The sequence below is a fragment of the Canis aureus genome, chromosome 12 (assembly GCF_053574225.1).
Source record: "Canis aureus isolate CA01 chromosome 12, VMU_Caureus_v.1.0, whole genome shotgun sequence".
Lineage (NCBI taxonomy): Eukaryota > Metazoa > Chordata > Mammalia > Carnivora > Canidae > Canis > Canis aureus.
The window spans coordinates 45997749-46022614 of NC_135622.1; the positions used below are offsets into that span (position 1 = coordinate 45997749).

General features: G+C 35.1%; 1 protein-coding gene across 8 annotated transcripts in view; it reads right to left on the reverse strand.

Moving 5' to 3' along the window:
• The window catches only part of NCOA1 (nuclear receptor coactivator 1), a 244984-nt gene that overhangs the window by 98019 nt on the left and 122099 nt on the right, over nt 1-24866 (reverse strand). For 7 of the 8 annotated variants that reach the window (XM_077843903.1, XM_077843897.1, XM_077843899.1 and 4 more), the window contains one exon: nt 11138-11294. The exons of the other annotated variant lie outside the window; for it this stretch is intronic. The gene's annotated coding sequence lies outside the window, so the exon portion shown is untranslated. The remainder of the gene's footprint in view (nt 1-11137; nt 11295-24866) is intronic. 8 annotated transcript variants of the gene reach the window in all.

Here is a 24866-nt window from a genome sequence, read left to right on the forward strand (position 1 = left end):
TTAACAAATAAATCTATCCATCTATCATGCATCAGGCACTGTGCTAAAAGCTGAGCAAGTAATGGACAGCAAAAGAGAGGTTCCTGCCCTCATGCAGCAGGAGACATAAATAAGACACAAAAATAACACAGAATTTTAAATTGTGATAAAAGTTACCAAGAAAAAGAATAGGGTTAATAGAAGCAATAGAGGAGACCTAATTTTAACTGGGGGATCACCTGAGCCTTCTCTGCAGAGGTGATGTTTAAGTTATGAACTGACAGATGAGAATTTAGTGTGGTTTTTCTTCTTACCTTATTCTGAGTACTTTTCGCCCAATTCTTTGCAGTCAGAATTCCTCATGGTCCTAACATCCTAAGGTCTCTTTTTCCCTCAGAGTATATACATTATCCTGCGGTGATACCACTCACTCAACATGATTTCAAAACACATCTCTGTACTGACTATCCCTGAAACCCCATCTCTAGCTCACACCTCCTGGGTCTCAGACCCCTGATCCAATTCCTCACCATATATCTCTATCCAGATGTCACACAGGCACTTCAAATTCAACTTTCCAAAATGAACTTAACATTACCGCATGTATTTCTATTTCTCCTCTCAGTTGGTATGTTGGAGTCATTCTAGCCTCTTCTCTCATACCCCACATTCAAGCAGACACCAAGATTTGTCAATTTTTATTTCCTAAATATTTCCAAAATCCATTCCTTCTTCATATTCTCTCATCCCCTCCTGCTGGACTATTAAAGTAGCTTTCCAGATGGTCTCCCTGAGAAACCAGAGTGGGCTATCAAAAATTTAAGTCTGCTCATCTCAATTTCTTGCTTAAAACCCTTCACTAAATCCTCACTGTCTGCAGGACATTTAACTTTGACATAATATACAAAGTTTCCATCAGCTCTCACCTATTGTGTATCTATTATAGGACCGTGGTGAATTAAGTGACTAAACATCCATTCAATGAAGTATTTATAGATTTAAAAAAAATCTATTTATTTCAGAGAGAGAAAGAGAGAAATCATGAGCAAGGGGAGAAGCAGAGGAAGAAGCAGATTCCCCACTGAGCAGGGAGCCTGATGCAGGGTTTGATCCCAGGATCATAACCTGAGCTGAAGGCAGACGCTTAGCCGACTGAGCCACCCAGTAAATTACAGATGTTATATACTATACTTTATGACATATATAAAATCTTTAAGTTAATAGTTGTACATACATGTAGATTACATACGTTAATTTTAGTTTTGAGCCTAAGGAAAGACTTTTTTTTTTTTTTTTTTTAAGGAAAGACTTTAAAAATAAAATCTTGGGATCCCTGGGTGGCGCAGCGGTTTGGCGCCTGCCTTTGGCCCAGGGCGCGATTCTGGAGACCCGGGATCGAATCCCACATCGGGCTCCCGGTGCATGGAGCCTGCTTCTCCCTCTGCCTATGTCTCTGCCTCTCTCTCTCTCTCTGTGACTATCATAAATAAATAAAAAATTAAAAAAAATTAAAAAATAAAATAAAAAAATAAAATCTTTAGTATACTTCATGCTCCCAGGAAAGGTAAATATTAGTCAGAAAACTTTAAATTGATCTCAGTGGGTAGCCCTAACTTAACTTAGCAACAAATATTTATGGAGTTCCTGGTATATGCCAGCCTCTGTTTGAGGTACTGGGGACACAGCTGTCAATAAAATTTATAAAAATCACTGTCTTCAGAGAGGTTCATTTTATTGTAAGGGAGAGAGACAATAAATAAAATTAAAAAGTAAGTTATAGAGTATATTAGAAGGTGGTTAAGTGTTACAGAGAAAAATTAGGCGAAAATAGAGATATGTGTGAAAGTTCTGGAAGAGTCAGCAACTTTAAGCAGCATAGTTAGAAAAGGCCTCATTGAGAAGTTGAGATAGGAGCAAAGCCTTGAAGGAGGTGAGGGAAGGGAGAAAGGTATCTGGAGAAACAGTGCTCCTGGCAGGGGCAGAGGGAAGAGCTGTAACCCTTAAGGCCAGAGCATAACTATGCTTTTTGAGAAACATAAAAGAGATCAATGTAGCTAGAACCAGAGAGTGAGGAACAGATGATCTCAGAAAGATCACAGGAGGCTATATCATGTAAGGCCATAAAAACCATTTTAAAGACTAGCTTTACTCTGACTGAATTAGGCAATCAGTGGAGGGTAAAGAACAGAGGAATGACAAGGTCTGGTTTCCATTCTAAGACTTCTGCTACAAAGGGTAAGTACAATCTTTCTCATCTCAGTAATTTGGTATTTAAGTTTCCAACTGCTAAATGGGACTTTTTCATTTGGATATCTGTCACCTCAAACTCAACATTTATAAAATATGCTGGACTTTTAAATTCCAGGCTTCTATTAATGATGAATAAATAAGGTGAGCTGCATTGTCATTTAATGTCATCATTAAAAACAAAAAAAAACTTGTTAAATCTCTTATGGTGGGAGAGAGGAAGGACCTATGATAAGGAAAATAATTACAATTTAAGCCTCAGAGCAAAGGCAAATATGCCAGACTTGTAATATCAACCACCACAACAAAAAGATGTCAAAAGATTCTGAAACCCAAACACAAAATAAGAATAATCATTTGAGTAAAATATTACTATAATTAATATAATTGCTACCTTCTTTTCCTATGAAAATTCAAAGAAGCCACTTCATTTTATATTCACATAGAAATAAAATGTAATATTTTTAATGTATTAATATAAAAAAATGGAACTATGCAACAAATTTTGTAATAATGAAGGGACATTAACTAAAAGTAGAAATAGAAGAGAGAAGAGACAAAGCAGAAAATAAAGAGAAGAGTTTAGAGTTTACTAAACCCAAAGAAAAATAGCTAAGTCCCTACTTCCTGCTTAAGGACTACTTATTACTTCCTTATCTGTCTGTCTTTTCTGCCTCCAAAGACATTAAGTTATACTCATTTGAGAATTTACCCACTTGGAATTCTACTGGCTCTCAAAATAGAAAGGGCCATATACTTCTTACTATACTATGCTATAAAATGTAATTCTCCTGCTTGCCTCCCCTTCTATATTATGAACTCAAAGCCAGTTACTAGATCTTTTTTTACTGTATATCCATTGTCTAACAAAATGCCCAAGAGATACAGAAGCTAAAACAGGTGATGAGTTTGAAGTGACAAAACTACTTAACTAATACAACATTTAAAAGTTTAAAGGAAAAAAAAAAGTTTAAAGGATATTTAAGATATTTTATGGTTAAATATTTTCTGGAATCCTTCATAAAACTCTGGAATTCTTTCTTATAATTGAGAAACTGAGCTCACTTGAAGTCCTTGTTACTCTGTTTTCAATGGGAAAAAAAAACCTGTTTTCTTGATCTAGAAATTGGAGAACATCTCTTCTAATTTTGTACCATTTGGGGGAAATGTCTTACAATTTTTCATAGTATTGTAGAGACATGAGGTCATGTTACAGTCATACAACTGTAAACATAAATAATACAATCTCACAGACTGTATCATTTTGAGCAACAAACGTTTTTAGATTTAAAGTCAGATTCCCCATACTGTGCTCTCCCCTCAGACTACAGGCTGGAGACTGACATCTTCTAAATTTATCTGAGATTCTGGAACTGAGAAGATATTAGACAATAATTCAACAGCAGCCAGACAAGACAGGCAGCCTACCAAAATAAGAGCCAACACTAAGAAGCTATGAGAGTCACCAACAATGTGCTGATGATATGATTCTGGTATTAACTGCTTTCTATTTACAAAACACAATATACAGATAGTGGAATGCAAAACCTCTGATGAGTGAAAACTATTACAGCTGTTCTATTTGTGGAATGGCTTTACATTTGGCAGTAAGGGTACTTAAATAAGGTTCATTAAGAAAAGAAACGAACTAGGGGTGGTGGAAGGGGAGGAGGGCGGGGGGTGGGGGTGAGTGGGTGACGGGCACTGAGGGGGACACTTGACGGGATGAGCACTGGGTGTTACTCTGTATGTTGGTAAATTGAACACCAATAAAAATTATTTTATTAAAAAAAATAAAAACAAAAAAAAAAGAAATGCTGGTTTCAGGAAACCAATTTGCATATCACCTTTTAAAAAAGAGCTAAGGTTTCTAAGTAAAAGTACTCTGTTGATTTGAAAAGAGTCACTAACTTATACCCAAACAACTTCAGGCCATCTGTAGAGAACAGTTTTAGGAATTAGAAACCACATCTATCTCAAATAAACCAGACAAAACCAACAGGTGGGGCTGAAGAAATAGATTAGTGTTTTGTATTTCATTTGAATTATAAATTTCTAGAACAAGACATTTGTCACTCATTCCCCAGACTTAGCTGAGAACCACATAATTTGAAAAGTAAGTAACAACATGTTAGTAAATAACTAATAATATACTTTAAAATTGCTTAGCAGGCAATTAGCACAAAACAGCATTGATATGAGAGAGGCATTCTGTGAACTAAATCTCTCCAAGTTGACAGCTGTATGAAAAGAATCACACAGGAAAATCATGATAAGCAAAGAGCTTCTGCACTGGGCAACTGCCATGTGGAAACATTTCTCAGACTAACATCCTCAGACACCTACGGTCCTCTAAAAGATGTTTTCAATTCTTTTGTCTTTTCATTGCCTTGTCAATTGAAATCTTTCTCATGTGGTAAGTATGTATGGGAACTTTGGGATTTTCACCACCCTTTATAAGGCTGAATAATTTTCCACTGTTTAGATATTCCACATTTTGTTTATCCATCAGCGGATGGACATTAGGTTCTTTCATTTCAGGAGCTATTTATCAATAAAGATCCTGTAAAAATTTGTATGTATAAATGTGAGCATGTCTTCAATTCTCTTGGTATTCTTGGAATGGAACTACTAAGTCATATTGTAACTCTCCAGCTTTTAGAGGAAAAGCTGCCAAGCTGTCTCCCATAGTGCCTATACCATCTTAAATTTTTATCAGCAACGTACAAGTGTTCTAATTTTTCCACATCCTCACCAAATTTGTTATTTTCTGTTTTGTAACTTTAATTCAGGCCATCCTAGGAGGTGTGAAATGGTATCACATTAGTTTCGATTTGCATTTATTTCCCTAATCATTAATGAAACTGAGCATCTTTTTCATGTGCTTATTGGCCATTTGTATATTTTCTTTGGAGAAATGTCTATTCAGGTCCTTTGCCCATTTTTAAATTGGGTTGTCTTTTAATTGTTGAGTCATAAGAATTCTTTAAATTAGAGTACTAAGCCTCTACCAGATATATGACTTGCAAACATTTTGTTTTATGAACAAAGTCTTTATAATTTTGATGAAATCCAATTTATTTACTTTTTCTTATTAAGTGCAATGTCTTGACTTCCTTAGAGACAGTTTCTATTGATTGCTATTTTTCCTGTGTATATGCCTTACTTTCTTGTTTCTCTGAATGTTTCCTTTTTTTTGTTTTGTTTTGTTAAAAACTAGGTATTTTGAAGCTAATGCCTAAACAAAGATTTCGTTCAATATCTGGAAACAAAAAGTCACTCTGAATCCACAAAACCAGAGACCAGAACTCAGGTGGTGGCTATCCTTGGCCCAAAGAGGAATCCTTGCCCCAATAAGACTCTGCCATAAATGGTTTGCCAGTATCTGAACTCTATGGCCAGGAATAAAAAATAAAGGCAAAAATGGATTCAAAGCAACAAAGACATCATTTTATCTTCTTTCACTGATTCTATAAAACATCAGATTTTTTTAAAAGAAAATCCTGTGCAAAAACTTACATATATTATGTTAATAATAAATGCATTATCAAGGACTTGGTAACTTAAATTCTAAAAATATGTAGTTTTTGAAAAACGACTTAATAAATTCATATTTACCACTAAAAGCTTATTTTAGAGATTAAGAAAAATGCTTTCTTTGCATTAGTTTCTAAATGGAAAGAGGAAAGAGGAAGTTTTGAAGAGCCATAAAAGTTTATTTTCTGTTTTCTATTAACATAAATACAGGAAAAAGAAAAATCAAATTACTTTTAAAACCCAATATTTTAAATTCCTCACATTGACTTTATTTAAAATTTAATTTTTTGAAATAAAAAATAAACACGCATTCACCTTGTTAAAATACTCCTGTTGTATTTGTGCCTGACGAAAGATAGTCAGCATATGAAATACATATTTGTGACAACTATCTTATTAAGACAATTGGGCAGAAACACCCTCAACATTTCCTTAGAAATCCATTAAACTAGATGATTCCAGTTATTCTACAACATTGGGTAATTGTATATACAATGTACCATGTCTTCCAAAAATCAGTTCCATATCTAACGTGGAAAATATGTTGGTATTTCTTTAAAAAAAAAATAAAAGAGATTAAAATTGGTCTTCCTGACCACAGCTCTTTTTAGCTGTGTAAACAAAAAAATAAGTTTATTTACTTGCAGAGTAAAGTTTTTAATAGTTTAGTAAAGAAGTAACAGCCTTAAAAAAAGAAAATGGTGATCAGAAAGACAAAACTAAGCAATACAAATTTCATTGTCTCTCTCTTCCCATCAATTTCACCCTCTTTCAGATTCAAATATTAATGAGCAGAAAATCAGCTAAAAGTTGCGGCCAGAAGAGAATAACGATCAGCATTAGACACAGATATCCTCTCTCTCCCTCCCCCTCTGTCCCTGCTCACACATGTGCTCTCTCTCTAAAATAAATAAATATTTTAAAAAATTATTCCAAAATCTAAAATAAGAGTTAAGCCTCTGATCAGAAGCTGTTCAATTTCCCTCAAATATTTTAGAAACTCATTTTGGAATACAGTATGTTCAAATGTACATATATAGACCAATAAAAGAAAAATAAATATACTAAAATTTGATCTTTAAAGTTATAAGGTAGCAGAAGTACCAAAGTAATAGAGCTACATATTAATTATTTGCCAAAACAATGGAATTATATTTTGAAGGCACTAGAAAATGATCAAGTCAGGTAAACCCAGTTAATTTCAGGGTCATCCCCCCAACTGCAGAAGGGGCATTAATAAAATCACAATATAAATGTACATAAAATCTTCATTGCTTAAATTTATAGAAGAATATATATTTTTTAAGCCTAGCTTGAAATTTAAGTCATCTCACTTGATTCATTTGTATTTCGCAAAACCTTATTAATACCCATTGGGAAATGAAAAATAAAGCCCCAAGCATTTCAGGGGAATAGCTGGTTAAATAGCATTAATATTTCCTCAATGATCATACTAATTGAGCTAGTCATACCCCTTCCAGTGCAATGCCCAAAGAAAGACTAACTATAAACAAGTGAAATTCAAATTTCACTTTCCAGTGTTCTTGACAGAATAACAACTTTGGAAATAGTGCTTATATTTCAGGATCAATGGAAAATAATGCAAACGCTCAGAATCAGAGAGACTCTAGCAATTGTCATCTAGTGCACTGCTTCTCAAATTTTTTTATTATAGGCACTTAAGAATATACAAAATGGAGACGCCTATGTGGCTCAGTGGTTGAATGTCTGCCTTTGGCTCAGGGCATGATCCCGGGATCCTGGGATTGAGTCCCGCATTGGGCTTCCCACAAGGAGTCTGCTTCTCCCTCTGCCTGTCTCTGCTTCTCTCTCTCTCTCTGTGTCTCTCATGAATAAATAAATAAAATCTTTAAAAAAAAAAACAAATAAGAAAGAACATACAAAATACCTATCTTACCTGTTTCCATTTGCATAGTATAAAGTCAGCAACAAAGTATTTGAGAGGAACAAAATAATAAAAAGGTTCACAAAAAAGGAAGCCTACTAATATCCATTTAGAGGATATGACAATGTAATAATACAGTGTTTATGCATTTTATATATATTAACTCATTTTTTCCTCACAACTACTCTATGAAGTATGTATTATTATTTCTACTTACAGAATCACTGAGTTCAACAGCTTTATCTTACTGATAAACTACTGTCTGATGATGATGATGATGATGACCAACACTTACAGAGCATTTACTATATGCCAATCATTGTTCTAAGCATCTAATTTACTCATAAAACCTTACTAATTCATTCACTCATAAAATACAATAGGTAATACTATAATCCATTTTAGAAATGAGGAAACCAAGGCACAGAAACATTCTTTAATCAGCTCAACATTGTCAAGTGGCAGAGATAAAAATCATTCTTAGGCAGTTTGATTCCAGATTCTGGCTATGCTTTATTTCAACTTATACAACTAAGCTACAGGCACATAACTGATAAGTAGAAAAGCCAAAGATATATTCCCAACTTTTGCTTCCACACTAAAATGCTTCTTCATTAGTTTTCCCAAAAGAGCTGACATTAAATTATGCCACCTCTAGAAATCCTGGGTGGTATTTACAAGAATCTCAAACTCTCAAACATAAGAAGAGAGAGTCTTCTCAATTCTTAGTCCAAACATCATACAGAGGGATCCCTGGGTGGCGCAGCGGTTTAGCACCTGCCTTTGGCCCAGGGCGCGATCCTGGAGACCTGGGATTGAATCCCATGTCGGGCTCCCGGTGCATGGAGCCTGCTTCTCTCTCTGCCTGTGTCTCTGCCTCTCTCTCTCTCTCTCTCTCTCTCTCTCTCTGTGACTATCATAAATAAATTTAAAAATTATAAAAAAAAAACCAAACATCATACAGAAATAAATAAAATTGATCCTATGTCTAATCCTGACTTCTCTCACCATTATAAAACAATTACTTCCTATAAGATGTGATTCACTTTAAAATGAAATGTGCTATTTCTCTAAGATAAAAAAATTTTGCCATTACAAATCCTATTTTTTGTCCAAAAGCTAATAAATCTTGCTGGATTTTAAGATTATATGTATACATACATACACATATAAAATTCTTTTCAATACTGTCCAAATCATCTTTAGGAATCTATCTTTTGGAATTTTGGGATTCTACCATGTTTTAACAGACTTTCTCCTGAAAAAAATCTTTATAGGTTTTGTTCTACCAGATAAGGTTCTCAGTTAAGAAATCTATGAATCTCCAAAGTCTCACACATCATATAGTCTCTTCAGAAAGAAACACAGATAGAAACAGATATTGAGCTCAAAATGAGTGCTACTATACAAAACAGCTGGTCTGTTCTCTTCCAAAATGTCAATTTTATGGAAGACAAAGAAAAGCTGATAAATAATTCTAGGTTAAGAAACCAAAGAGCAGTCACAACTGCACAATGTGTGATCAGACAACTGATAAAATTCTAATATGAACTATAAGTGCAATAATAACAATAATGAAAATGCTTCCTGAATTTCATTATTATATTGTGGTTAAGTAGGAGAACATACTGAATATTTAGGAGTAGAAGATCATAAATGTCTACAGGTCTCAAATGATTCATCATCATCATAATGGTGGTGGTTGAAGAGGAGGAGCAGAAATAATAGTAAATATACAGAAGAGATAAAGAAAATGTAACAAAATGTTTATTACTGGTGAAAGTGTTAGGAGGCATACAGAGCATACCAATCTTGCAACTATATGGCAAGTTTAAAATTGTTTTTGATAAATGTTAAAGGGAAATAGAAAAGATAGAAGTTTTCATTGTGATATGAAGAAAAGAGACTTTCTCAGAGTCACTCAATGAACAATGAGTATGGAAAAAGACACCGATACCAGAGATCAATCATTAGATCATTCTGTTTTCTCTCCCTTTCTCTTTCATGAAGTCAAGGTACTAACATTCCCTTCCTGAAAACTATTAAAGAGAGGGGTCTCCTATATGATTAAAATTTATCTTGCTTATATAATACAGCCTACTCTGCAAAACGGCTTAAAATAAAATGCTTTACTATTTCTCTCTCTTTATTGAGAATCAACAATCTGATTTCAAATAACAGAAAACATAAATTAATAAATACAAGGTATCATCAGTTCATAAAAGCCAGAAATCTGGAGTGTGTTCTAGAAACCAATGAGATTTTAGAGTGAGAAGTAGCAGGATCAAAAGAGTATTTTCTCAAATCATTTTGCACATCCAGTCCCTGCTTTAAAGCTCTCTGCCAACAAATAGTCTTGCCTTCATCTCCCAAGTTCATTGTTTATTCCAAACATTGGTATTGCTTGTCAGCCAACTAAATTTAACTGTCTCTGACTTCTATGACTGTTACACCCCACTATTCAAGTTGGTGGCTATCACTCTCCATGGTGACAACTTTCTCCTTTAAAGTGAGTAGGTGGTATAGAGCTGAGGCAGGGATGAGGGGAGTTTCTGGGGGTGCTGATATTGTTTTACTTCTTAACCTGTTTAACAAATTTGTTTGCACGTGATAATTCAAGAGTTCTATATTTAAAACTTGTAACTTTTATCTGTATAATGTCATAATTCAATTAAAAATATTTTAATTTAAAAAACCTCCCACTGGAAGTCTTCCACTTACTGATTAATCAGTTTCTGATTAACCTTCAGCTTTTTACCTACTGTCTTGGCTTGATGCATGTTTATCTTTCTAACTATAGGCTGCTATGATCATTGTCATGTTCATGGATACACAAGTATTCTTCCCCCAGCTCACAAACTCTTAGAAAACAACTATGTAAAAATGCCCAAATGTAAAAAATGGGCACCAAATATAGATTTAATGACTGCATACAAGTTAGAAATATATAGACCAAATCTAAGGATGACTTACCCGCTTGCCATTTTTAATTCAATAATGGTCACATTGTAAAATATAGATATGAATCCTATATGCATTTAAATGTGCATTAAAGTGATTCATAAAATGTAATCTAGAACTTCTCTAATATTTTCCTTTAGGAATATCAGCACATGTTTTATAATAACCTTGAAGCTCTCAAATCAAATACATATTTCCATTAACAAAAAGAGTCAACAGGTAATCATTTTTCCCTCCATACTTTTTGTAGAGACAAAGCTCTTTTTTTATTTTTTCGAAGTTTTTTTTTTTTTAATTTTTTTTATTTATTTATGATAGTCACAGAGAAGAGAGAGAGGCAGAGACACAGGCAGAGGGAGAAGCAGGCTCCATGCACCGGGAGCCCGATGTGGGATTCGATCCCGGGTCTCCAGGATCGCGCCCTGGGCCAAAGGCAGGTGCCAAACCGCTGCGCCACCCAGGGATCCTGAGACAAAGCTCTTTTAAAAGAAGAAGTACAATTCCCACCTGGGAGACTTCTTTGTTCATAATGAGTCCTCAAAACAGATATGGTCAAGTCTAATATTCCAGAAGGTAGCTTCCAGGGTAGTGGTGTAATGAGGTTTCCAGAGATGGCTCTAGTTTTCTTCACTCTCACTTCATTTAAGGCCAATTACACAAACAACTAAAAGGAGAAGAAAAAAAAAATAAAAGCAGAAAGGAAGTTAGATTGACATATTATTTTCTAAGAAATGACAAAGGTCAGAAATGTTGCATAAAGAAAGAAAATCCAACTTGTAAGGTGATCCGGAAAAATACTTCCAAAAGACAATGGATGAAGATATGATTTTACAGCAGACATCCTTTCCGGTGATTAGATACATATAGATGGCCTCTTACCTTCACCAGAAGTTGTATTAGTGGTACAGAAAGATCCAGGAACATACTACTCACCTACCCCCAAAGTGACATCCTATATAACTGTAGTATATTATCATAAACTGAGAAACTGACCGGCACAATACAATTATCTAGACTACAGATCTTACTTGGATTTTGCCAGTTTTTTTCATTCACTCATTTTACATATAGATACTACATATATATCTTTGTTTATAACTCTATGGCATTTTAGTACATGTAAAGATCCATATACTATACCCCCACTTAGAGTCCCTTTGCTGTTTATAATCACACCCTCCTGTCCTTTCCTTAATTCCTGGCAACCACTTATCTGTCCTTTATTTCTATAATTTTGTCACTTTGAGAATCTTAAAAAAATGAATTAAACAGTATGGGAACAAAGCTGCTATAAATAATTATGTACAGGTTTCTATGTGAACATAAGTTTTCATTTCTCTAGAATAAATACCCAAAAATGCAATTGCTGGATGGTATGGGTGTGTATTTACTACCCAGTAATTTAGAACAAAAACCAGGGATCCCTGGGTGGTACAGCGGTTTGGCACCTGCCTTTGGCCCAGGGCGCGATCCTGGAGACCCGGGATCGAATTCCATGTCGGGCTCCCGGTGCATGGAGCCTGCTTCTCCCTCTGCCTGTGTCTCTGCCTCTCTCTCTCTCTCTCTCTGTGTGTGACTATCATAAATAAATAAAAATTAAAAAAAAATTTAAAAAACCAACACAATTTCTAAAAAAACCATCTAAAATATCATCAACAAAATCTAGGACGCAATAAAAAATTTCTAAACATGCTAAGAAGTAAAAAAAAAAAAAACATGCTAAGAAGTTAAGATTTTTAACTCAAGATCAGGAGAAAAATCCTATTACAAGATGATCTAGATGTTTGAATTAACTGACAAGGATATTAAAACAGTTAATACAAGCATGTTCAAGATATTTTGATGAGTGAGCAGATGAGAAATATTGGCAGTAAATGGGAAAAAAAGAAATAAATGAAAAATCAAGAGTTAGATAGTTCAGTATAAAAATTGTCAAATTCACTGAATAGGCTGAATCTACTATTATTAGCTAATAGGAGATGTAAGATGGCACAAAAAGAAGTTGGTGAAGTCAAAATAATAATCCAAACTCAAGACAATTCAAACAAATTAAAACCAACAGTTTAAAAGATTAAAACAATCATTAATACTCTGTCAAGACTGTTCAAGAAAACCAAAAGGCAACACAAATTATCAATATAGGAGAAATATCACTTCTGATACTACAAATATAATGTTTTAAACTATATAATGCAAATCAATCCAGTAACTGAGATAAAATGAAAAATCCCTTAAAATTACCAAAATGTCTACGGAAATAAATGGAATGCTATCTATTAAAGAAACTATTTCATAATTATTACAAAAACAAAATACAAAATACCACAAAAACAAAACTCTAGCCCCAGATGGCTTCACTGGTGGGCTCTCTCAAACATTTAACGAAGTAATAATAAGAATCTTACATACTTTCTAGAAAACAGAAAAGAGATACTCTCCAACTTGTTTTATTAAATAAGCAAATCCCTAACACCAAAACTTGACAAAGATATTACTAGAAAAGAAAATCAGCCTCATGAATACAGACGCAAAACAATAAATTTAACCCAGCAATATATAAGAAGGATAACATACCTTGATCATTGTGGTTTATCCAAGAAATATAAGTTTGGTTTAAAATTCAAATATCAGTTAATGTAATTTACCATGTTAACAGAATAAAAAGATATAAACATTTCAACAGATACAGAAAAAAATCTGACAAAAATCAGTACCTATTCATGATAAAATTCTCAGCAAGGTAAGAATTAAAGAATTTATTATTTTTTAAGATTTTATTTATTATTTCATGAGAGACACAGAGAAAGAGAGAGGCAGAGACACAGAGATTCAGAGAAGCAGGCTCCATGCAGGGAGCCTGACGTGGGACTCGATCCCGAGTCTCCAGGATCAGGCCCTGGGCTGAAGGCGGTGCTAAACCGCTGAGCCACCAGGGCTGCCCAAGGTAACTCCCTTAATATGATAATCAAGAGGATGAATGAAAAATCTACATCTAGTTTTTATATAATGGTGAAATATTGGGAGTTTCTAATATTAGGAATAAGGCAAGAATGTTCACTCTAGCTACTTCATTATTTTTTTAAATTTTATTTTTAAGTAATCTCTACGGCCAATGTGGGGCCCAAACCCACAACCCCAAGATCAAGAGTTGCACGCTCAACTGACAGAGCCAGTCAGGCACCCCATAGCCACTTCATTATTATAATGGATGTACTGAAGGTCCTAGTCAGTCAGCGCTGTAAGAGAAATAAAAGGAAATTCAGAGAAGAAGAACTAAAATTGTCTTTGTTCACTTAAAATCATTTTTAGGTACGTAATTCTAAGGAATCTGAAAAATGATTAATAGGATTAATATGTAACTTGGCAAAGTTAAAGGATATAAGGTGAGTCTACAAATTCTATTCATTCTATACAATCATAAATGGAAAATAAAATGCAAAACAAATTTGTAATATATCAAAAAACATAGAATACTTAGGAATTAATTTAACAAAAGATATACAAGACCTATACACTTAAATTTTCTAACATTGCTGGGGCACCTGGGTGGCTCAGGCAGTTAAGTGCCCGACCCTTGATTCTGACTCAGGTCTTGATTTGAGGGTCCTGAGATCAAGCCCTTACATGGGGCTCCCTGTATAGCCTCAGTGGGAGTCAGCCGCCTCCTTCTCCCTCTGCCCCTCCCCCCCACTTGCACCCTCTCTTTCAAAATAAACAAAATTTAAAAAATTTTCTTTATAATATTGCTGAAACTAAAAAAGACCCCCTCAAAAATAGAGGGATTGAATACTTTCATGAATTCACCAAGATTCAATTCTCCTCCTAAATTAAATCATATATTCAAAAATAAAATTAGTGGTTTATTTTACATATATCTAGTACATTATACTACCAATAAGTACAAATCTATTTTTCTTTTGTTTTACATTTGTAATAGTTTTTTTTTTTTTTTAATGCTTGTTTTGGGCTTTTTCTTTCCGCATAAAAACTATTTTCCGTAAATCATGATTTCCCCCAATGCTGAATTCCATATTAAAGTAAAATGTTTAATGTTACAAAATGGAGCGATCCAATCACCTGGATTCAAAAGTATTTACCTCTTCTAGTCTCTCTAAACTAAGTGCTTTTTATAGTTTCAAGATTTTTTTATTTTAAACCCACAATTCAAAAACTCAAAGAAACTTGAAACTAGTTTTTCTTTTTTCTGTTTTTTAAAGATTTTATTTATTTATTCATGAGAGACACAGAGAGAGGCAGAGGCATAGGCAGAGAGAGAAGCAGGCTCCATGCAGACAGCCCAATGTGGGACTCGATCCCAGAACTCCAGGATCACATCCTTGGCGGAAGGCAGGCACACTCAACGCTCACCCAGGCGTCCCTGAACTAGTTTTTCATACTGACTTATAGTTAAAACCATTAAAGAAAATGTTTCATAGTTAGATTAGCCCAATTGACATTATATTTGAATTTTTCTCACTTTATATGTCTAGTTTATTTGCATTTATAATACAGTGCCCTAGAACATTTTCTTGAATGAAACAATTCATTTCAAACCTCCTGATATTATTTTGTGTGTTCATTCATTTTGAAGAACTTTATCATTAAATTTTCTCTAGGTAAATGTGTGTAGGAACTGGTAAATAGCAACTGACTATCAGCAAAGATGGCACTGTTCACAGTCATCCATAAACTTAGGTTCTGTCATTATTTGGCTTCCAAGGAAGAGCAACACCCCAAATCACTTGCATACTTAATCCTGTGGGTATAGTCTTTGCCACATGATGCCACTCTCTTCTGTAAAACCTGAGATTTTTTATGGGTACTTCTTCAAAACCAGGCAGTACTGAAGCCAGATGATTTAGGGTCCTGATGGATTCATGGTGAACCATGTGAGGGAGGGTGAGAGAAATGCTAAGAGGGAGGCTAAGCACAGGCGTTTACAGACTGTACGAAGATGGAAAAGCACAAGATAAATCCATTTTCAAAAAATATATGTACAAAAAAAAAAGATATGTACGCAATGAGAAGTAAAAAATATGGAACCAGGAGATAGGTGACACAGAGAACCTAAGAAGACAGGAGGAATATGAAGAAATACTGAGAAAACAGACAGTTTTGATAATCTGATGTTTGGTTATTACTGTGAAATCAGTGAGCTCTCTTAAATTTTATCTCTCCTTGGGGTGCCTGGGTGGCTCAGCTGGTTAAGAGCCTGCCTTCAGCTCAGATTATGATCTTGGGGCCCTGGGATCAGCCTGCTTCTCCACCCCCTCCCCACCACTCGTGGTTACTCTCTCTCTTTCAAATATAATGTTTGAAAAAATAAAAGATAAAATGTACTTCTCTAGTGATTTTTTTCATTTAATTTTAATTCCAGTATAGTTGACGTACAGTGTCATATTAGTTTCAGGTGTACAATACAGTGATTCAAATATTCTATACATCAGTGATTACTATGTAATTATCTATGCCATCTAAAGCTCAGCATTTTAAGCCTTTCCTCACCACCCCTACCCTAATCCAGAGGAATCCAGAGTAGGAGATCTAATATGACATACAAACTCCTGCTAGACCCCCATGATTAGATTACTGAGCATGCTTGAAGGCTTTCAATTACTGGTTCCAATTTTCCTCCCCTGTAAGGCCTTTCTGTCTTCATTACCTGATTCCGATGTTGGATTCTGGCACAAGTTCTGGCTAATGCACCACCTCAATTTTAAGTATAAGAATTTTTTTTAATTGTATCTATTTATTCATGAGAGACACACAGAGAGAGGCAGAGACATAGGCAGAGGGAGAAGCAGGTTCCCCACAAGGAGCCCAATGTGGGACTCAATCCCGGATCCCGGGATCATGCCCTGAGCCAAAGGCAGATGCTCAACCGCTGAGCCACTCAGGCATCCGAGTGTAAGAATTTCTAATGGCAATACTCAGAAGTGGAATTTCTGAGTTACAGTAGCTACATATCTTCCACTTTACTCACCATTTGTCAAATTGCTTGCCAAAATGGTTGTTTCATATTCGCTCCCACTAGTAATGTATACAAACCATCTCCCCCATATTCTTTCCAACACCTGATATCATCAGACTTTATTTTTTAAACAGTCTAATGGATAAAAATGGGATTTCATTTCAATTTGAATTTCCCTGAATTTTACGGAGACCGAGTCTTAGTTGACTATGTGGATATCCTATTTCTTGAACTGGTATTGATCTCTTTTCTTCCTTTATGCTGGGCACCCAACAGACACTTTTGTTCTGGGAAATTTTCTTGGATTATACTATTTATTTTTTTCTTTCCCTTCATTTATTCTGTTCTCTCTTTTTAGAACTCTTAACACTAGTAAGCTGACCCTTCTAGATTCATCTTTTTATATTCTTCAATCTTCTGCTTATCATTTCTTTCCCTTTTTACTCTACTTTCTAAACAATTATCCTCAACTCATTATCCAATACTTCTATTGAGTTTTTTTCTGCTTCATATTCTTAATTTATAGGAATTGTTTTCTGAATGCTTTTTTAAAGTATCTTATTCTTGCTTTATGGATGTAGCATCCCATCTTGCTGAAGATATGTTATACACACATATGGTATATGTATGTGTGTGTATATGCATATATATCTATATATAACTGGATGTGTATGTGTGTGAATGTATACATAACATTTCCTCGGCTGTATAGTCTGTTTTCAGCAAGTTCTTTTGTATTCTTGATTTGCTTACTTTGGTTTCTGTTATTCATAGTAGGTGCTTTTCTTAGATGCTTCATGATATTTGGATCTTTGGAAATAAAAAAGCTTATCTAAAGCTCTAATTAAGTACATGGGGCTATTGACTGTGACCTTCACTACAGGACAAACTGGGCAAGCTCTTTGTTAGGATGCAAATACTGATGTGAGAAACCTGGTTCCCACCAGAATTTTCCCTTGAAAATTTTGCCCTATTTTTCTTCAATTCTTCTACATCTCTGGATTTATGACTAAAAATAATCCAACTACAACCCTTATTGACTTTTTGTTTTTTTGTTTGTTTTTTAAGATTTTATTTGTTTATTCATGAGAAACAGACAGAGAGAGAGGCAGAGACAGGCAGAGGGAGAAGCAGGCTCTGTGCAGGGAGCCCGACGTGGGACTCGATTCCAGGTCCCCAGGATCATGCATGCCCTGGGCCGAAGTCAGCGGTAAACCACTGAGCCACCCAGGCTGCCCAGACTTTATTTTTGTTGTTGTTTAACTAAACTCTGGTTTGAGAAAGGAACAATATTAACTGTGTGCTCAACCTACCACTTTTACCTGGAATCAAATACTATATTATTATTGGTAATATTTTATTTTCAATAATCCTGTTTTTCATAATCTTTTTAAAGTTTTCCTTCACGTATGTTATTAACATCTTAATCTTTCTGCCAATTTTAAAATCCACCATCCTGACATTCTCAAGAACCAATCAGCCACTGAAATTGCTCAATAACATAATGAATGATATGACAGAAAAAGAACTAAACAACAGGCAGTAAGGCCTATACAATAGTTATTTGGAAATTTTTAAAAAGGACCAGCTTTAGATAAAGGGAACGTCTCTTCATACACATTAGCTGATACCATGGATTCTGACTGGGAAAACAGAAAAAAATCCACCTTCTGTTAGCAACTGCTGCCTTATGATGAGATGAGTATCAAAAGAAGCTGTGGTCTGTTCTTTTCTCTGTGAAAAAGTACAGGAAACTTTCAAATCTCTAAAAGCAGTAGACCATAACTGTTTAGTGTAATGAAAGTAATGTGTTACTAATAACACTTAAAATTACAATGTTTGTACATTCATTACTTCCATAAAATTAGTGCAGATTCAAGGTTATTACTATTACAACATGACTTTAACTCTTCTTCTTTATGATGTACTTTTTGATGAGGAGAGAAAGGGATAATGTTAACCAAAATCTGGGTGTGGTGAGACTAGCTTAGGTTAGCTATGCTGCCATTCCGTAGTGAGTCATTATAAATAAACAATTAACACTAGTGGCAATTAGAAATTACTTTGGTTTACACAGAGTTAAGATTCCATAGTAACTTCTCTGCTCTTATTAGTTGTACCCCAAATAAAATTTAAGAAGGAAGGTGGCACCTAAAATTTTGTGTGAAATCATTTTTTTTCCTTAAGAGACACTGTAAGGTTTTCACAGAAGAACGAAAGAATGATGCTACCAACCCTCCTCCTCCTGACCATGTTTTTTTTTTTTTTTTTTTTTTTTTTTTTTTTTTTTTTTAAGATTTTATTTATTTACTAGAGACACAAAGAAAGGCGGGGGAGAGGGGGCATAGACACAGGCAGAGCCTGACATGGGACTCGATCCAGGGTCTCCAGGATCACGCTCTGGGAAGGCAGCGGCGCTAAACTGCTAAGCCACGGGGCTGTCCATCCTGACCATGTTAATAAGGGTCATGCTCTCCAAATCAAAGGCAAAAAAAATCTGAAATTAAACCAGCCATATTGTTAAAAAATAATTTTAAAATATTTAAAGTTTATTTAACTCCTTCAACAGTTATCTGTTTTTTTCTTAATACTATCTTAGTATTAAGGAGGCCTAAGAAAAGACTTTAAAGATAAAACTGTTTATTTTTTAATATAATGGCAATATTTAATTATTTTTCCTTATTAATCTTTGATTTTTAGAAGGCTGATTTCATTGTTCTTATGATTACAAAATGCTTTTATGAAAACCTTATAATCTCTCTCCAGAAAAAAACCACCTCTTCATACAATTTTTGGATGTGTTAAAAAATGTGGGTAAATTCATGGTGTTTTTAGAAGACAATGTATTATGTTGGAAAGATATGAAAACCGTTGTTCTGTGGTAAAAGCACGAGCTCCAGGGAACTCCAGCCAGGAAAATAAATCTTGTAAGATTTATAAGAATAAGATTGGTAAGTAGCAAGAATTCTGAGGGGACCAATATTTAAGAGAACTGTGACCCCGAGGAAATTCTTTGTATACATGGACAAGAGGTATGATGAAAGATGTTCATGCCAGCATTGTTTATGAGAGCAAAAAATGGTAAGAACCCAAATGCTCAACAATAATAAAATGGATTAGTAAATTGAGTATACTGATAGAATAAAACCTCACACCACTGAAATAAATTTTTTTTAATTATTTTTATTTTTTTATTTTTTTCTTCTTTTTGTTGCACTGAAATAAATTAACTGAGCTTTAGCTATCCACATCTGCCTACAGGCAACCACATTCCCTTCTTATAACTGATGTATATTTCATTATGGTTACAAGTATGGATTCTGGAACTCAACTCTACCATCACTAACTTTCTGATCTTCACCTCTCTATGCCTCTTAGTTTTCTGCTCTACAAAAAAGCAGAACTTTGTGCCTATCCCAAAGTTGTCAGGAGAGTAAACATGGAGTACTTTTAAGTAGTTTAAAACAATGGCTGGCACGTGGTAAACACTGCGAAGTGATTAACAAACCATAGCCAACTAAGTTTAATATCTCTTCTGCTTGGCAGCCACTTCTCTCATAAATGAGGGCAGCCATCACATTTTCCCTTGGTTTTTTCCAGACTTGGATATCTTGCATTTCTTTATTTATTTCAGTAATACATATTCAGGAAATTTTATGTATCTTCATATGGCTTTTTGTTTTTAATTTTCATTTGGCTTCCAGGGAAATACTGATGCTTAAATTCAAAGTTGTAGAGATAAAATAAATGTAAACAGTACAGTAAAACATCAATTCAAAGTATTTTGTTGAATCACTGTTTCTATTTCTTGTCCCCCCTCTTTTTAAAAAAGGCAGATTATTACCTTAAAACCAAAATTGTGTGTTTAAGTGCCTGTATATCAACTACTAAATCTAAAATATTAACGGTTCCTACAGCCTCCATTACATGTACATTAAAGAGATAAACACTGAAAAGTCCAGACTACTGGATTTCAAAGCTACTAATTCTGAATGTTGTATAAACATATCTATTTTGGATACAAGTTATTCTCAAAAGAATGCTCCTACTATATTTATGCTGTATGGTAAGCTCCACATCTGCAAGCATCTGCCTATTTATTAAGAAGTTCCAAACTAAACTCATCTATATTCCTTTTCTTTGGCTATTCCCTATTTTTTTTTTTAAAGATACCTTCACACTCACCCAAATGCTGCCATCCTATATTGTACTCTATCTTGCCTATTTCAAAAATAAGTCATCAACCACATATATACAAATCTGATATCTTATTCCTGCTTTTATGTCCCTTCCATGAGGTTTTATTTCACTTATAATAAAATACCAAACCATGACATAGCCATTCTTCCCATATGTAGCATGCTATGCTTTAGCAGCACTGGTCCTTTCTCAGCTCCTGCCTATTTCCCAGTTTTCTTTCTCACTCCAAGGCCTTTGCTAGAATATATTCTTTGTTGCAAATAATCTCCTATTTTCTTCACCTGCCCAATTCCTAGTCCCTGTCCAAACTTCAGCTAAAACTCTACTTCTCTGACCATAGTAATCTAAATCAGCCCTTCCTTATACTTTCATAGCACTTTCTACTTTTCCTTCATAGCATTTTTCAAAATATATTAACATATTGGTGTGATTCTCTGCTTATTGTTACTCCCTCCCAAGACTTGAAGCTCCTAGCTGGATGTTTTTTAACTCGCACAGAGTAGGTACACAACATTTTAAAAGGTTAATTTATGTTATTAACGAATCTATTCCAATTCAACAATGGTAATGCAGTTAAAAGCTTAAGGACAATGAGGATCATTAAACTGGTCAAAGGACATTATTTATACCCTTCTAAACAAATCCAAGAACAGTATCAGTAGCATGGCGGCGGGATGGGGGTGGGGGGTGGGCACTAGATTGTTAGTATACGAGATAAGGCACAGGTTTGAAGGTGAGAACACATGGAGAAAAGAAAGCTGAAAGTAGTAAACCTGCTGGATTAGTCTCTACTAATCGGAGAAAGCCCATTTCTGTGGCATCATTCTGCAATATAATTTATCTCTCTGTTTTTGCTACAAGGCAAGAGAAAACACCAGGATGTTGGAGAGAGTCCACATTCAAAGAGCTAAAAATGAAATGTAACACCTAAGCTACAAGTGTTTAGTTCTTTCTTAAAGAGCAACTTTACTGAATCGGAAGACAGCTGTTGAGGACTATCAAAACTAAGCAGTTCTAAATCTCCAAAACACTATGGTGGGATGCTCAGATAGGATTTTAATTCCCAGTACAGGTTTTATATGTGTTCGAAGATGGCATTGTACTAAGGTGGTATTTTACAAAACACAGGTAAGATCACTTTAGGTAACAGTTCAAATCGACATATACTTTATGAGTGTTTGCATTACACATTTTTCTATGTGTGGGCTCAGTTTACTCCACACACTATCAACTGACAAAGACAAACTACCTCTTTGTACCTCTCAAGGGTAGCAAAAAGAATAGATACCCACTAAAGTTAACTGATAAAAATACTTGCATCTAGGGACGTCTGGGTGGCTCAGCAGTTGAGTGTCTGCCTTCGGCTCAGGGCTTGATCCTGGGATCTGGGATCGAGTCCCACATTGGGCTCCCTGCAAGTCCCACATTGCTTCTCCCTCTGCCTGTCTCTCTCTCTCTCTCTCCTTGTGTGTCTCTCACTAATAAATAAATAAATCTTTAAAAAAATACTTGTATCTAGATATTTGTTTCTTTTTTGTGATATTTCTAAATTACATAATACCTTTTTAAATAGAAAAGTGGCCTGTTTATGTGCCTAGAGGTTTCAACTAGTAATTCCATTTTTTGGAAAGCAAAGTTATAATCACATAATGAGGGGTGCTAATCTACAGTTACATTTAACTATCACTTTCCACATAGTAGCATAGTAGCTTCAGGTGGGGGAGCAGACAATAACCAAACATCTAGCTTCATGACTTCAAAAGATAGGTAATACACATTATAAGGTATTTTAAAATCAGATTATAAATTTTTTTTTAAAGATTTTATTTATTTATTCATGAGAGACACAGAGAGACAGAGAGGCAGAGACACAGGCAGAGGGAGAAGCAGGTTCCATGCAGGGAGCCCGACGTGGGACTCGATCCCGGGACTCCAGGATCACGCCCTGGGCCGAAGGCAGGCGCCAAACCGCTGAGCCACCCAGGGATCCCTAAAATATTTTTTATTATTTCTTTTACTCAGTACACATCATTTCTTTTGTAACAGGCAGACTGATTCAATCTTCACATATTTAAGAGCCTGATACATGGTAAGCACTATAGCACATGCTTGGGTGTGGCAATGAACAACAGAGATGAAGTTCCCACTCTTCAAAGCTCACATTCCATCCAATGAGAGGAAAAGATCAGTAAATAAAACTGAATATTTTGAGGCAGAGTTACTAGGGGAGCTACTTTTATATGTTCGATGGAGTGGTTAAGGCCAGTTTATATGTGAGGGTAATGTCTGAGCCAAGATCACATATAAAAACTTTATCCCAAAATGATTTCAGAAATGAATGATTTCATAGTATGTGTAATATAAAAACTCAGCACAAAGAATCTCTGCTCCAGGTGCCTGGGTGGCTCAGCTGGTTAATCATTCAGCTCTTGATTTTGGCTCAGATCATGATCTCAGGATCCTGAGATTGAGCCCTGAGTTGGGTTCTGTGCTCAGGAGGGAGTCTGCTTGCCTCCTTCCCTCTATCTTTTTTTTTTTTTTTTTTTTTTTTTTTTATGATAGTCACAGAGAGAGAGAGAGGCAGAGACACAGGCAGAGGGAGAAGCAGGCTCCATGCAGGGAGCCCGATGTGGGATTCGATCCCGGGTCTCCAGGATCGCGCCCTGGGCCAAAGGCAGGCGCCAAACCGCTGCGCCACCCAGGGATCCATCCTTCCCTCTATCTATCCAACTATCTCTATAGACACAGAGAGACATAAAATAAAAATAAATAAAACCTTTTAAAAAAGAACCTCTGCTCCTCTTTCACTAATCCTGACTTCTCTGTATTCCTACATAATGCCTACATTTGTATATCCAGGCACCACCACAATCTAAGGAGCATTTAATGAGAGAACACTCATCACTATCACTCAAAGTCACAAAATTAAATACACCGCTATCACCAGCAATCACACTTCCATTTGCCCAGTTTCCTAGTTCTCTGAACTGCTGAAAGCAGCTCTCCCAGCACTTCGTATCTTCCACTCCATTAAACACTGCTAATTCTTTCTCTTCCGTGTCTATCAGACCAATATCTTGTTCAGGTTTTCAGAATCATCGTCACATTCCACACTGCATTTGTTAGCAACCCAAATCTGAGGCACCTCCACAGCAGGCCTAACCTCTACCCCTGCTCTGCCTCCTCAATGCCCCTCCTACACCATTCCCATATCCTCATGTTCACAGTGTCACACACACAGAGTCATCACTCAGCAACGCCCTCCATAGCTGGCACAAAGAATTCTCACTCGTGTGACATGGCATTTAGGATTTCCTATTATCCTAGCCTCTAATGGCAGAGCTTAAAAATATAAGAGGCAAAAAGTGAATGAATTAGAGAAAAACAAATACCCATTATAGTTGGAGATTTTTAGCATCCCTCTCCCTCAGTAACTGACAGAAGCAAGCATCTCTTAAAAAAAAAATCAATACAGACTTAGAAAATTCCAACAGCACTATCAACCACCTTGACCTAACTGATATTTTTAGAGACTACACCCAACAACTGCAGAATACATATCCTTTTGTACTTGTGGTACTTTGCCTAAGAGAGACTGGTAATAAATCAAAATAAATTTTAAAGGATTGAACACATCAGAATATGTTGCCTGAACACACCGAAATTATATTAAAAGTCAGTAACAATAAGACATTTCAGGGGGAAAAAAAAAACACCCAAGCTCCAACTGTTTAAAATTACAATTATATACAAAGCAAAAAAAAAAATTTTAAAGGAAAGAAAAAAGATTTTTGAAAATATATCAAATGGAATGATGATTTAAAAAAATACACTATACAAAAATTTGTTGAATATAGCAAAAGCAGTGTTTAGAAGAGAGGGATTTTATAGCTTTAAATGCTTATATTAGGGGGAGTAAAAGGTCCTTTAAGGGACTATCTTAAGAAGCTAGGGGAAAAAAGAGCAAAAGTAAATGTAAAGGAAGTAAAAGAAAAAATAATAAAAGTGCAGAAATCAATGAAAAGGTAAAAAGAGGAAATCAACAAACCAAAAGTTAGTTTCCTA